This window comes from Carya illinoinensis, chromosome 3, assembly GCF_018687715.1.
Source record: "Carya illinoinensis cultivar Pawnee chromosome 3, C.illinoinensisPawnee_v1, whole genome shotgun sequence".
Classification (NCBI taxonomy): Eukaryota; Viridiplantae; Streptophyta; class Magnoliopsida; order Fagales; family Juglandaceae; genus Carya; species Carya illinoinensis.
The window spans coordinates 55799233-55813757 of record NC_056754.1 but is presented as its reverse complement, the minus strand read 5'-3'; the positions used below and the strand labels follow the sequence as shown (position 1 = coordinate 55813757).

The 14525-nt window shown below is 37.3% G+C and overlaps 1 long non-coding RNA gene across 1 annotated transcript; it reads left to right on the top strand.

The window, feature by feature from the left end:
- Positions 1–5059: 5059 nt before the first annotated feature.
- Positions 5060–12105, top strand: LOC122302885. Its single transcript, XR_006240539.1, has 3 exons — positions 5060–5147; positions 11581–11683; positions 11872–12105. It is a non-coding gene; the product is annotated as an uncharacterized LOC122302885 (long non-coding RNA).
- Positions 12106–14525: the final 2420 nt, after the last annotated feature.

Below are 14525 nucleotides of genomic sequence, written 5' to 3'. Positions count from 1 at the left end.
GATCATCAACACCTGGATATCCGTTAATCCAGGCACCAAATGTTTCAACAAAAGAGTTGAAAAAATAATGTTCATAATTGGTTATATAAATGGAAAAAAATATGGCTTTGATACCAAAAAGAGCGGAAGTAAGAACAGAGTGGAAATAAAGAAAGAACAGAGCAGAAAATTTAAACGGGAACAGAATATGTGGCAGTAGAGCTGGCCGATGCATGAATGCAATACTATATTATAGTACTATTAAGAAATAAATACTATCTATAGTACTACGCATTTCAAAATTTCAAAGTGATTTGTTAAACAAAAATTTTTATTATGCATTGATTGCAAGAGTGCTAAATATGTTTTATAAAAAAATGTTCAAAGCATTGCATCAAACATATTTTTGCCTAGTGGCAAGCTATTTTAAGTGTATTTGATTTTGATATTGAATATATTAAAGGTACAGACAACTCTATCCTGATTTCCTTACCCGTGAATTTTTGCAGCAACCATGAGCAAAGAAAGACAAAGGAAAACAGATCGTTGTTACACCACCAAAACCTGTTTCAACCAAACCTGCTTCACCTCTTGAAATTGCTAATAGATTTACTACTTTAGGTAGTATTTATAAACCTGCTTCATTTGTTTCAAGTGTTTCCACCCCATATGATCCTTATGCTAAAGCTGTTGCATCAGCAACAGCAAAATCCATGCAATATTTCTTACCTGTTTCAAAAACCCAATACATCAAAAAGATGTATTCATGGAATCTGTTTTACATTGAATCCAACCGATCAAATGATACAGACCCATACAAAATTGCTACTCGATATTTTTCCCCAAATTTCCACTGGATCCCAGAGAATCTATCCAAGAATCTCCAGTATACTGATTCACACTGATTCCCTCGTTATAAAACCAATCTATGATAAAACCGACAGTTCCAAATTGATTTATCATAGTGCATATATTTCCCATTTAATAACTGAAGAAGATTGGGGCACACACCCCTCTACTTCTAAAAAACTCCTTGATTCTAATATAATCTACAATTATTATGATTATATTAATGCCTGGTTCAAATTTATGTTGTTTTAAACATCTGATATGTCTCATTCATGGTTTCTTAACTTTGACAAAAATTTCAAAAGAATGATTCCACTGTAGTTCAACAAATGGTGGCACCAATTTGGCCTTTTTCTTGAGATTTTCCCTGAAGAGCTACAACAGGCCTTCAAATGTTTCCAAAGTGAAATCCCTGCAAGATTGGATGCATACATGGCAAAATTTCCATACTCTCTCCACTTTTGCAAATGGTTCAAAACTCCATGGATCTAAAAATGGTCTTATGAGAAAAATGGAGATTTATTAATGAGATATGCTTTTGTCAAGTGGTGGGATAGGTTCCCTCACATGAAAAACATTGTTAATGCTGTTATTAAAGAGTTCTCACAAACTGTTCCAGATCTAAAGAACTCCAAAGATTTTCCTGCTATTGACCGATCATCAACACCTGGATATCCGTTAATCCAGGCACCAACTGTTTCAACAAAAGTCTGAAAAATATGTTAAAACCTCTAAGTTCAAAAAGAAGAATGTTCTTAAGTGACTTACAAAGAAGGATCTGATTTACTTGCTTCAACAATCGGTGAAAGAAGATAAGTCTGACTCAGATAATTCAGAAGCATCTTCTATTGCCTCATACAATAACTTCTTTGGACATGACTCAGAAGACACTCAAAAACTATCTGATGACTAATCCAATTATGCTTCACAGGCTGACAATTTAAGACATTGAATAACAGCCACAATGCTTTCACGTGAATGAATATACTGTTCAATCACGGACCAATACTATTTTCTTTCACTGTATTACTTTCACTATTTACTTTAATAATTGTATACAGTGCTTCCTTTCTATAAAAGGAACGCCTGGTTTTAGACTTAGGCAGAACTCATTAGAGCATTTGCTTCACGACTCTAGGTATCATTTCCAGAGCCTCACTAATTTCCTTTCACCTTCCTTCTCTTCTAGTCTTCTTCTTCATCCCTAACATCTCCACTTGTTGTAATCCTGTTCACTTGTAATTTGTTTATATTTTAATATAAGTTATTTATTTTCATTATTAAAATTCTCTGCATACATTCATACAGGCAGGTTCTACTGCTTATTTAATTTCTACAAACATGTTTACATTTCTGTATTGCATTCATGCATCGACCGGCTCTACAGCCACATATTTTGTTCACGTTTAAGTTTTCTACTCTGTTATTTCTTTATTTCCACTTTGTTCTTACTTCCGCTCTTTTTGGTCTCACTCCTTACTTCAGAAGGAGTAAGGAGTGAGAAAAATGATAAATCAATGTGAATCACACTACAAGAAATCGTAGTTTTACTGACGATTTTATAATCGCCACAATATCAAACGCTGCTATATGTTGTTTTTGCCTGCGATTATAAACTCGCCGGGGAATTCTATAAATAACCTGGCGCCATCTAATTTAACCTTTTCAGCGGCGACTAAAAAACTATATTACAACGACATTCTACGCCGCAACATCCATATTTTCATTAATTGTCGGGATACAAACCCAGGGCGCCAAAACTCTTTCCCCCCAAATTATTTCCCCCGCCCTGACCATCGCACGACCATCTCCGGAATATCGAAGTGGAGGAAGCAGTGACCAAAATCCCCCCCGGCAACCTCCCCCGACTGAAACCCCGCCTCATTGGTAGCCCTTTTTTCACTTCTCGTTGACCCACACCGATGTTCTCCTTCCCGTTCTGTTGATTCCCTTGTTTCACTATCTCCAAAATTCCACTGACATTTCAGTCCCTGGATGCTACATGCCGGCTGCCGAGGAAGAAGGCCAGTCGTTTCTCCTCACAACAGATGAAAGGTTATTCCCATTTTTGTGTTGTGGCTTCTTCTTTGGACTTCTGATCACTGCCACTTCTTTTAGGGTTTGCAATTTCTTTTCTTGTTTTCTGGTGTTTTTGTTTTTCTGATCACATTTTTGTGCCTCTTGCCGATTCATGTGAGCCTAAGTTCCTCGTATATACACTTGGGGGGCTGCTGGAAATTGTTGAGTTTGAAGCCACTAGGATAACTAGTGTTTGTTGGTTGGTTATTAAGTGGCAAGAATCTCTTTCAAATGTTGGTGATAATTTGGATGAAAGGGTGAATAATGCACCTCAAGTGCTTGATAAATTGCCATTTAGGGGTATCTGGTGGTATGCAACATTTCTCAGAGTTGGACCCTTGAACTGTGCTCATGTGGTCCTTGCACATAGTTACGTTAAGGATTATGGTCATGTTGTTGGGTTATTTCTCTCTAATTTGCTATGTTGTTAGGTTATTTCTCTCTAATTTGCTGTCTATTGTAGGGTTATTTCTCTCTAATTTGCTATGTTGTTAGGCTGATCAGTATCTGTAACATGGGTATTTTAGTCCAATGTGAGATCTAATTAGGAGCATTTATTCCAAGTCATCACATAAATTCCTACTTAGTAAGGTCTAAACTCATTATTGTAGATAGCTAATAATAGTAACAATAATAAATTATTGAAACAGTTAACCCTTTGTGTTTTTGTTTATTTAGATTACCATCTTAATATTGATAGGCACAAATTCATGGGCTAGTCAAATTTGTAACTTTCTGGGAATGATATTAATTATGACAAATAATTAAGTTCAATTGATGTCACTTGTATCCTATCAATTATCATTATCATGTCATACAATTAAATTTGCCTTTTTTCTAAGATAGAAGAGGAGGGCAATCGGATGCAACCACCTCTCTATTTGATTTAAACCATAGTCTGAATCCTATCTACTGAAAATTGAATAGGAGGGACCTAAATGGCTGGAAGCCATAGGCACTCAATCAAGTTGGATTTGAGAGTTAATCTTGCTTATTGGCATGATTAGTCACATGACCCTTCATTTTCAAAATCTCTAGACATGGGACTCCACAGAATTGTCGAGTTTGAGAAATATACCCTATGATTAAATATAAACATAGACTAAATAAATAGATCTGTGTGCATGTCAAAATTAACACACTAGCGTGGCTCATATAATAGTCATGTTTCTATTAGACTGAAAATATCACCTTCAGGGTGTAAAACAGTGTAATCAAGATTACTGTGGTACAAATGAGGTACAGAAATCAAGAATTCTAGATGTAAACTAGCTATAAAATAATATAACTGCAACAAAGTAGAGATTTCATTTTTTAAAACTCCACAAATACATGTAGATAGCAAAAATTGATTTTAAAATAATGTCTAAGGACCAAAAACTGGAACAATTGTGAACATTCAGCACAAGTCACATAATTAAATGCAAAAAAGGGGTTTTAGTTTAGAAAAAAAAAAGGGCTAAAAGGGGAGTAGGACTGTTCTGCATGTATATGTACTGAATTTACAAAGGTTATATGAAAACAACTTGGGCTTCAACTTGGCTTCAATCTATATGGTGAGGATGAAACCTCTAAAGATATTTTTTCTAACAATTTTATTAAGCTGAACTATAATGTTCAGAATAGAAAATGTAACCCACAAGAAATTGGAGCATAAATTTTAGCATCTTTAAATCATTTTGTTTATAGAATTTGCGAAGTACAGAACAGAGCATAAAAGTGGAACAAGCAATTAAAATATTGTCTATGCTTTTGTGTGGCTTCATTATTTCAAACGGTTACAACAGTCAAGTACCTTCAAATGTGAAATATGGCTTTTTGTCCAAGACGCATCCTATGTTCCTATCAATACACAAAATGTAGAAATTGTAATGAGTTTGTAATTGCATTTTGGGTTATATAGTTGTAATTGCATTGTATATGAACTTATTATGTTAATCGATTCAAAATAAATATATATTTACAGCATAAACCCTGAAATGGGTCATGTTACTTTTTTATTTAGACTTGATTATTTATGGTGGTTCATGCAAGCATTACCATGCAACCCTTTTTCCTGTTCTTTATTTTTTTAATATATAGAAGTCCATTCTATATATTAACTCAAAATGAATTTTTTCAGCTACCCAGATCAGCTGCAGCATGTAACTTGAACGTAATATAATGGAAGTTGCTCGTACTCGGTTATAGAAACTGAGCATTAGAGAAGGCGTGTGCAAATTAGACTTGGGTCTGTGCAGGTACCGTATTCTGAACCCAATTAGTACCTGACTGGTGGTTATGATGCCACAGAGCTTGTTATAGTTGAATTGAGCTGATCTTTAATCTTCAGATGATAATGTTGTTTGGAATAATCTTATATATGTACTGCACAAATATGCCAACCTAATCTGTTGCATTAGGAACTTGGTTAATTGGTTTAGCTGTGGAGCATGTGGTTATTGGGTGACTTTGTTGTGGTGGTGTACTTCCTTAGGTAATGTAAAGTTTAATTTTGTCGCTTAATGCATTTTTTCCTTTTCCTTTTTGAGATATTGTGACCACTTTTTACCATTTGACTTGCATTTCTTTTAATAAAGCAAGTTGTCAATATCTTTCCACATATGAAAAATCTGAATTTTATATGTGCATACTAGATGTGAAAACTCTTTATCTCTTTTTGGCAAACGATTTTATCATGATGTCAGTGTTTTAAAACCTGGACCAACTCAGAATTTTGTTTCTAAAACCCATAGCCACTTGGTGTATATAAACTTATGAAGGAATAAAACACTGGTTAGGAAATAATAAATGTTGCATGCATTAAAAACTCAATTATTAGAATTCATTTTATAATTATATATATATTAATTTTATTTAGTCTCATACCTTATTTATAACTCGAATTTTTTCTAAATATTTATTGAAAACATCAGAATTTTATTGGGAATAGAAGTTTAGATTTTCATATCAGGTAATCTTACTATATATTATTGAATACATGTTCATTTGTTCATCTATTCTAATTACTTGGTACCCATTAAGTCTGTGAAATGACCGGCTCTGGGTTAGAAAACTCATTCTCTCTGATTTGTCTGGCTTTTAGATCTTCTCAACATGCTGAATTGCCAAGTCTAATCTGTTGCTGCTGTGTGGCTCTAAAATAGTTTTGTTGCTTTGAATGAAAAATAAAACGCACTTTTTCTGAACAAATATAATGCTTTTCTTTAGTCTCTATTGTCACCGACTGGTAACAATTTATGGATTACTTTTTATGCTTTCATTTCTGTCTCCCCAATTAAAATTAAAACTTGAGTAGGTTGGAGCAGGTATTAGTTTTCAGTATATATAAGAAACAATTATGTGAAGTTTAGCAATTGGCCTACCAGTTCATCAACTCTGTTATATAATCTACCAATTCATTGGTCCAAAATTCAAATATGCTCAAGAATTGATTCTGGTTCACTAGACACCAAGGAACTCTCGGTCCCTTCCATTATTGCTAATTTTATTTCACCATGCAGGTTAAACTTAAGTTAATTCTTGAAAAAGGGGATTGTGATCGAAACTTAGATCTATGGATGAGATTAATTTTCATAAAAAAGTTTATGAAATTAGCTGGAAAAAGAACAAAGGAATTAATGGCTCGTACTCTTCACAAATGTAATTAGTAATCAAAAGTGCAATGGTGAGACTCTAAAATGATATGCATTGAGACTAAATTTGTTACTCATCAAATCAAAACAGATTCCCTTAATACCCATTACTGCACCAAATCTGCCCAACTTTCCCAACTTCACTTGAATGGCCAGTTCTTGGGCTTCATCCACATTCTACCAATTGCAAATTATTATTGAAGAGTATAATGCACCAAAAACAGCAAGATTAAATCTGCTACCCATTTGGTTACTCCCATCGAATCCTTATGGGCTTAGGAATTTAAATAAGCTGCATTGGTCTAGCCTTGAATCATAGGTGCATAACAAGTGTGTAATATAAAAACGCACTTTGGGTTCGTATGTTTACTTCTGCAAATATTAAATTAAACTGCTATAAAAATAATTGCAAACCCTTACCAGGATACAAATACGTAAGTTCAAAGGATGCTATGTTACTATGAAAAACCATAACATACAAGGGAAATGAAACACACCATCTTCAAGCTCTAGCTCCTCATTATATATTTTGTGCAGTTGTACCTAATAAACTATCAGCCTTGCACATTATTGTTAAATTTTCTGCTTGATAGAAGCTTACTTGTTCCCCTTCATTTCTAATTAATTTCCAATCATTATAAAATTCTTATCACCCTTTTCTTCATTTATTTGGAATGTATACAGTAAGAAGGAAGATCACTGGATAGCAATCAAGCTATTAATTTCCTGTCCTCATTTCCTTTACCATGATATGAAATATGGAGTTATAAACATTTGGCAATTTATGCTGAAGTTAAAACTTTATCATGGTCTGAGCCATGACTATATTCGATGAAACCATCATGATTGCGCAACATCACTCAATCCATGCACCTCTTAGTGGACTCATGGATATAACCCTTTGTAACATGCCCACCTTACTCGTATGACCCGAACTCAATTCAAAATACACTTGCGAGTCCACATTCTAGCAAAATCTCCTGTTTTTATGCCATGCCTTTATGAGAATGAATCAATATAGTTTTCAGCCTTCATCAACTATCTATGTTGACGGAGTTTTGTTTATCTAAATTTCTTTCCCACCATATTTTTCTTTAGATGGACAGAAATTGGATGAACGAGCCCGATAGACTCTTATCACCTGTATATGCCGAGGGTGTTAAAAATTTCCTCACACAAGCACGAAATCATGCAAGTGGACGAGATCGAATTCGGTGTCCATGCCGTACATGCCTTAACAATCTGTGGCTGCCTATATTTGAGGTGGAAACCCATTTGTTTATCAAAGGGATCAATCCAGATTACACGCAGTGGATATTTCATGGGGAGGATGAGACAACCGACTACGTCAGTGATGATGATATTAGTGATGAGGTTATACTAGAAGATGCTTACATAGATGACATGCAGCATATGTTGGATGACATCCGAGTAGGGACCTTTATTGATGTGCCCCAACACAACACTGCTACGCCAAGTAGGCCACCAATACCTGAAGATTCACCAGCCACTACTTTTGACAAGCTATTGGAGGATGCCCAACGTCCTCTTTTCGAGGGGTGTACAAAATTTACGAAGTTGTCATTCATTGTCAAGTTATTACACATCAAATCAATCGGTGGATGGTCAATTAAGTCATTTAACATGCTACTTGATCTGTTGCGGTCTGCCTTCCCTGATGCACTCTTGCCACAATCATATGAGGAGTCAAAGTCTTTGGAGCGCGGGTTGGGTTTCAATTATCACAAAATCCATGCATGTCCTAACGACTGCATCTTATTCTGGAAGGAAAATGCCTCTCTTAATGAATGCCCTGTATGTAAGGCTTCGAGGTGGATGCCAAATACACACGACTCACGAGTTATACCTCAAAAAGTGTTGCGTCATTTCCCGTTGAAACCGAGATTGCAGCGTCTCTTTATGTCAGCGAAGATAGCAGGTGATATGAGATGGCATAAAAATCAACGGCCGATAGATGATATCAGCCTGAGACATCCGGCTGACTCTGAGTGTTGGCAGAAATTTGATGAACATCATAGTTGGTTCGCTGCGGATTCGCGCAATGTTCGGCTTGGTTTGGCCTGTGACGGTTTCACTCCCTTCAACAACTTGGCTAAACCTCATAGCATTTGGCCAGTGATCCTGGTCCCATATAACTTGCCGCCGTGGTCATGCATGAAAGATCAATTCTTTATGACATCTTTGATTATTCCTGGTCCAAAGTCACCAGGGAATGAGATTGATGTTTACTTGCAGCCGTTGATCGATGAACTGCTTGAACTTTGGGAATATGGGGTCCTTACATATGATGCAGCAACTAAGGAGACGTTTATGTTGCATGCTGCATTGTTGTGGACAATAAATGACTTCCCTGCCTACGGGAATCTCTCTGGCTGGTCAACAAAGGGAAAATTAGCTTGTCCATCTTGTAATGCTGACACAGACTCCAATTGGTTGAAATACGACCGAAAACATTGTTATATGGGACACCGCCGTTTCTTACCGCCAGATCACATGTGGCGAAGGAGGAAAGGGTTGTTTAATGGCAAGGAAGATCATCGTATACCACCAAGGGATATAGGAGGATACGATATTCTAGGTCAATTGCAGATGATTGGGGATGTTCAATTTGGCAAATCTCGTAGGAAGAGAAAACGTACTGCTGAAGAGCTTAACTGGACAAAGTCTAGCATATTCTTCACGTTACCTTATTGGTCAATACTTCGACTTCGGCATAATTTAGATGTTATGCATATAGAGAAGAATATTGCCGAAAACATCTTATTCACTTTAATGAACACTCTAGGAAAAACTAAGGATAATATCAATTCAAGACGTGATCTTGAGTCTTTGGGCTATAGAAAAGAATTACATTTGAGGCGTGAAGGTGATCATGTAACAATGCCACATGCACTGTACACATTACACGGAGATGAAAGGAATAAATTTTGTGAGTGGCTGTCCGATATCAAATTCCCAGATGGGTTCTCTTCTAATATCTTGAACTGTGTTTCTTTACGTGATGGCAAAATCAGTGGGATGAAAAGCCACGACTGTCACGTTTTCCTTCATAGACTACTCCCAATTGCTGCTGGGGGGTTTTTAAGAAGTGACATTGCCTTGGCTTTGACTGAACTTAGCACTTTCTTCAAAGAGTTGTGCGCTCGAACACTGGATGTCAATCGCCTATCACAGCTCCAAACTGATATCGTAACCATTCTATGCAAACTGGAGATGATATTCCCTCCATCATTTTTCGATGTCATGGTCCACCTAGCTGTTCATTTGCCCCGTGAGGCCATACTTGGGGGTCCAGTACAATATAGGTGGATGTACCCATTTGAGAGATATCTCGGAAAATTCAAGCGGTATGTTAAAAATAAAGCCCGACCAGAAGGTTCAATAGCCGAGGCCTACATTCACACTGAATGCCTGACATTTTGCTCCATGTACCTCCAAGATGTTGAGACGAGGTTCAATCGAGCGGACCGAAACATTGATGCTGACGAAGAGGAAACTATAGATGGATTCAAAATTTTCAACCAGAAGGTCTGTCCCTTGGGTATAGCTTCTAATGTGCAATTAGAAGACAAACTCTTTAAGGCAGCCATCTGGTATGTGCTCAACAATTGCCCGGAGATTAGACCCTATATACAGTAAGAATCAACTAATTTCCTTGATTATCTACTTCTATTTCTCCATATACAAAATTTTATACATGCAATGCCCATAACATTCAATATTTTGCTTTGCGATTCTGTGCTCCATATGTAGGGAACACTACGAGAAATGTAAGGTGCAACACCCAAATTGCATCGATCGCACACATCAAACTGACTTTCCAACGTGGTTCAAGCACCGTGTAAGTTATTTTCCAACCTTATCTACGTACTGAAAACAAACATGTTTCCTCGATATGTTTTTTAACGATGACAATTAATCACATTGTGAATTTTCAACAATTTTGGTATAGATCCAGGAACATCGTATCAAGAATCCACATGATGTGTCCGCTGATCTTTATGCGTTAGCTTGCGGGCCTAATCGTTGGCTTGCATCATATGCTGCAAGCATAATAAATGGAAAAAGGTTTCATACGAAGCAGCATGAACTTCGTCGTCGTACGCAAAATTCTGGGGTGTTGGTGACTGGGGACGAGGATACAAATAATGCCAACTTTTACGGTGTTATTAATAATATCATAGAGTTACGCTACATGGAGTGGCGTCGGGTGTACCTATTTCAATGTGATTGGTTTGACGTTGGTGATAAAAAATGAGGGGTGCGGGTGGATGACCATATGATTAGTGTCAACATGAACAGGACTTGGTATAAGGATGAACCATTCGTGTTGGCGAGTCAGGCAGATCAATGTTTCTACATAAGAGATTTAAGGGCGAAAGGGAATTGGGGTGTTGTGCAGAACTATACAAATAGGAATGTATACAACATTCCGTCAGTGTCGACTTCTATAGAAGATATAAATGATGGCGATTCAAGTATTAATGAGGCCGATCAAGAAAATGAGTCATCACATTATTATGAACCAGTGCAGAGTGACGATGAAAATCCAGTGTCAACTCCACTTGATAGGCTTGATATACCACCTAGCCATATTGATGCACGAGAAGTCATGGCTAGTGATGGTCATCCCAACTCCTCATCCAGGTTTATTAATGATGACATGCTTACGTCTGGTTCGGGAAATGCGGATAGTGAGGGGGAATATTCAGATGAGGATGACCTATCAACAGACGAAGAGTCTATGTCAGATTTATAATCAAAAGCTAGAAACTTCACATGAGTTGAGGTTGGTACATTCATTTACCAGCTTCAAATTGGTGCTAGTACACAGACAGCACAATGGTTATTCTGTATGAAATACCAATTTCTGAGCACTTGCTTTAAACCATCAAGTATCGAATGTTTTAATTCTAGGAATGAACTAATATGTTGAATATAACATTTATGTTTTCTTATATTTAATACATAATAAACTTGTTTGACTTATAATGTGTATCATATTATTCTTGGTCAGGTTACAAGAAAACAAAACTGTGTTGTCATCTTCTTGGCTTTACACATTATCATGCAATCCCATCTTGAAGCTGGAGGCATGAGGAGGCCGTGGAATTATCAAGGTAACTATTAATGATCGAGAAGTTATTCATTTGTCTATAGTATGCTCATAATTTAAGGGATTTTCTTGCCAAAAGTAATTAAAAATGTAGGATATTTGGAGTTATTCGAACCATGTCTGTGATTTTCAGATTATTTTGTGGAATGAGATCGATTTTTATTACAATCCTCATAACCCATACACATGCAGGTGATCGAGCGGGACCCAGTTCTAGAGGGGGAGGGAGAATCCGGGGTATTCGGGCAAGGCGCCATGTACCCTACTCGGCTCGCCACAACCGACCATGGGGAGCAAAAATCTCCTCATATCATAGCCCTGAGGAGTGTAATCAAGAGTCCTCGGATGATTCCACACAGCCCCCAAGCCCCCCACCATCCACCAACCCAATTCCCACACCAGCGCCTATTCGACAACCCTCACCGGTGCGGGAACAATCACCTACTAGAGAAGCCCCAAGATTGGAAGACGAGGTTCTACCCCAAACTGGTGGATGTTTTTCATATACATGTTTAATGCATTGACATATTAAACCCATTTGTAAGAGTTTAGATAATTTATAATTACATACACTAATCATCTGAATTTTGCAATACAGAGGCAGACGGCCCCACGGAGCTCGTACTAACGCAGCAACAAAGGAAACGAAAACGTGGGCTCGCTCGATGCATTGAGTTTGAGAAGGTGCGAAAGAATGGGAAAGTACTTTTAAGGATAAACGATGGTGAGACGGCCCCTTGTTGTGATCATGCCCCTATGTTCACAACACGAGTATCATGGATTGTGAAACAATATTGTGACATGAGTTATGCCCGATGGACTGATGTCCCACAAGCGATGAAAGAGGAGCTAATTGACCGTGTTCGGGTAAGTTTTAATCATTAGTAGTGTAATGTTACTATGGAAGTGTGTTATATAGTATAACCGTAGCACAAATACTAATTCGCCGATTATTGTAGGCTGACTTTGTGTTAGACTGGGAAAGGGAAAACCACCGGTTGACGGTGACAAAGGCACTTCGTAAGCGCTTCAACTCTTTCCATCATGACTTGCACAAGATTTACCAATCCTTTGGAAGCCATGAAGAAGCTTTAGCTAATGGCACAAGCATGGTGGACCCACTTGTATGGGTGAAGTTGTGTGGCAGGTGGGGCAGTGATGCCTTTAAGGTATATATGCTCTCAAACTATTAATTACCATAAATCCTTCCATTAAATAGTGGAGCAATATAGTTGAGGCAAATCCGGTTGTATATTATTGCTAACAAGGCGTTCATGCGTGCATTGCAGAAAATGTCATCTCAGAACCGGGAGAACCGAAAGAAGCAAACAATTAATCACACATCAGGACGTAAATCATTCGTCTGAATACTTGAGGCAAAGGTATGAGGATGCCGCCCTATATAAATCAATACACTTCAATACACTTTCCGGGGAATTCCGAACTCATACGCCACAATAAATATTGGCATCCTAATCCATTGAAATTAGATTCCCTTTTAAGCAGCCGATATGTTTTTCCTTATTGATTGGTTTGAGGTCTCATTTCCCCAAAATTGAGATTAATTTGCAAATGGCAACCACAATAAAATAATTTTTCAAACTTCAAACATATTTACCTATTCCCCATATGTCACACATGTAGCGTGCTGAGAATGGAAATTTGGTGGACTTCTATAAGGAGACACGCTGGTCGAAGAAAAAGAATAAGTTCGTGACAGATGCTACTGAAGATACTTACGTGAGTAGTACACTAGTACTTTGCAAATGTACAGTAGTACTAGTACTTATAGTCTTGGCTACTTGATCTATGTTTATTTCTGATAATAATAAATAAGAGCATAAGGTTGTTAACGATTGTTAATCATCGTTATTTTGCATTTGTGCAGAAGTAGATGCAAGGTAGATTGGATGGCCTAGAACCAGAGGAACGAAGTGGTGAGGCAGCAGCGACGGTCTTTAGGGAGGTCCTCGGACATCGACCTGGATATGCACGAGGACTTGGGGAGATGGTCATCCCCGAGTCAAGTAGACAACGTGACCAAGTTAAAATGCAATGCTACCAGTCAGAGATTGAAAGATACAAGAAAGATGCTGAACAACATAAGAAAGATGCCGAAGACTATAAGAGTCAGCTGGATGAAGTGAGATCAGAGGTGCGGGCTCTTAGGGAGCATGCGATTCAAACTGACAGGCTGCTGCAAGCGTTCTTTAAGGATCATCCCACATTCACTGAGTCATATCGCCAAACTCAGTGTAATGATACCCCCGACCCATAAGGTGGGGTCGAGTGTTTTTTGGCATTTTGGGTGCTTTTTTGTTAGTCAAAAAGACAGCTGGGCAGTAAGTAATATATATATATATATTACTATATATATATAGTAAGGGGTATATGCCAACACTGGGGATATTGGGGAAGTTTAGGCCCGACGACTGGATCGTTAGAGAGTTTTGCGCAAATGGTTAACACTTCATTACTATTTGATATTTATTCGATGGTTCCAGTTCGTTGTTTCAATGGCAATTTCGAAGGACTTCAAAACCAACAGGTAAGTACTCACAATAATCTTCAAATAAACTTGGCCGAGTTGGCCACAGACCTAGTTTTAAGGATTTACATATGAATTTGCATGCACACTAATATAATTTTACGTTTATTTGTTGGTCTAGCCCTTTCCTTATAGATATTTCCTAGAACTCAATTTAAGACAAATAAAATAGGTAATGCAGATTTTTTTATAGCCCTTTTTTATATGCTAGAAAAATTTATAAGAAATTTATACTAAGACAAGTAAATAGGCATAGCCAGTTATATTTGTTATTATTTCACCTTCAGTCATTGTGAAA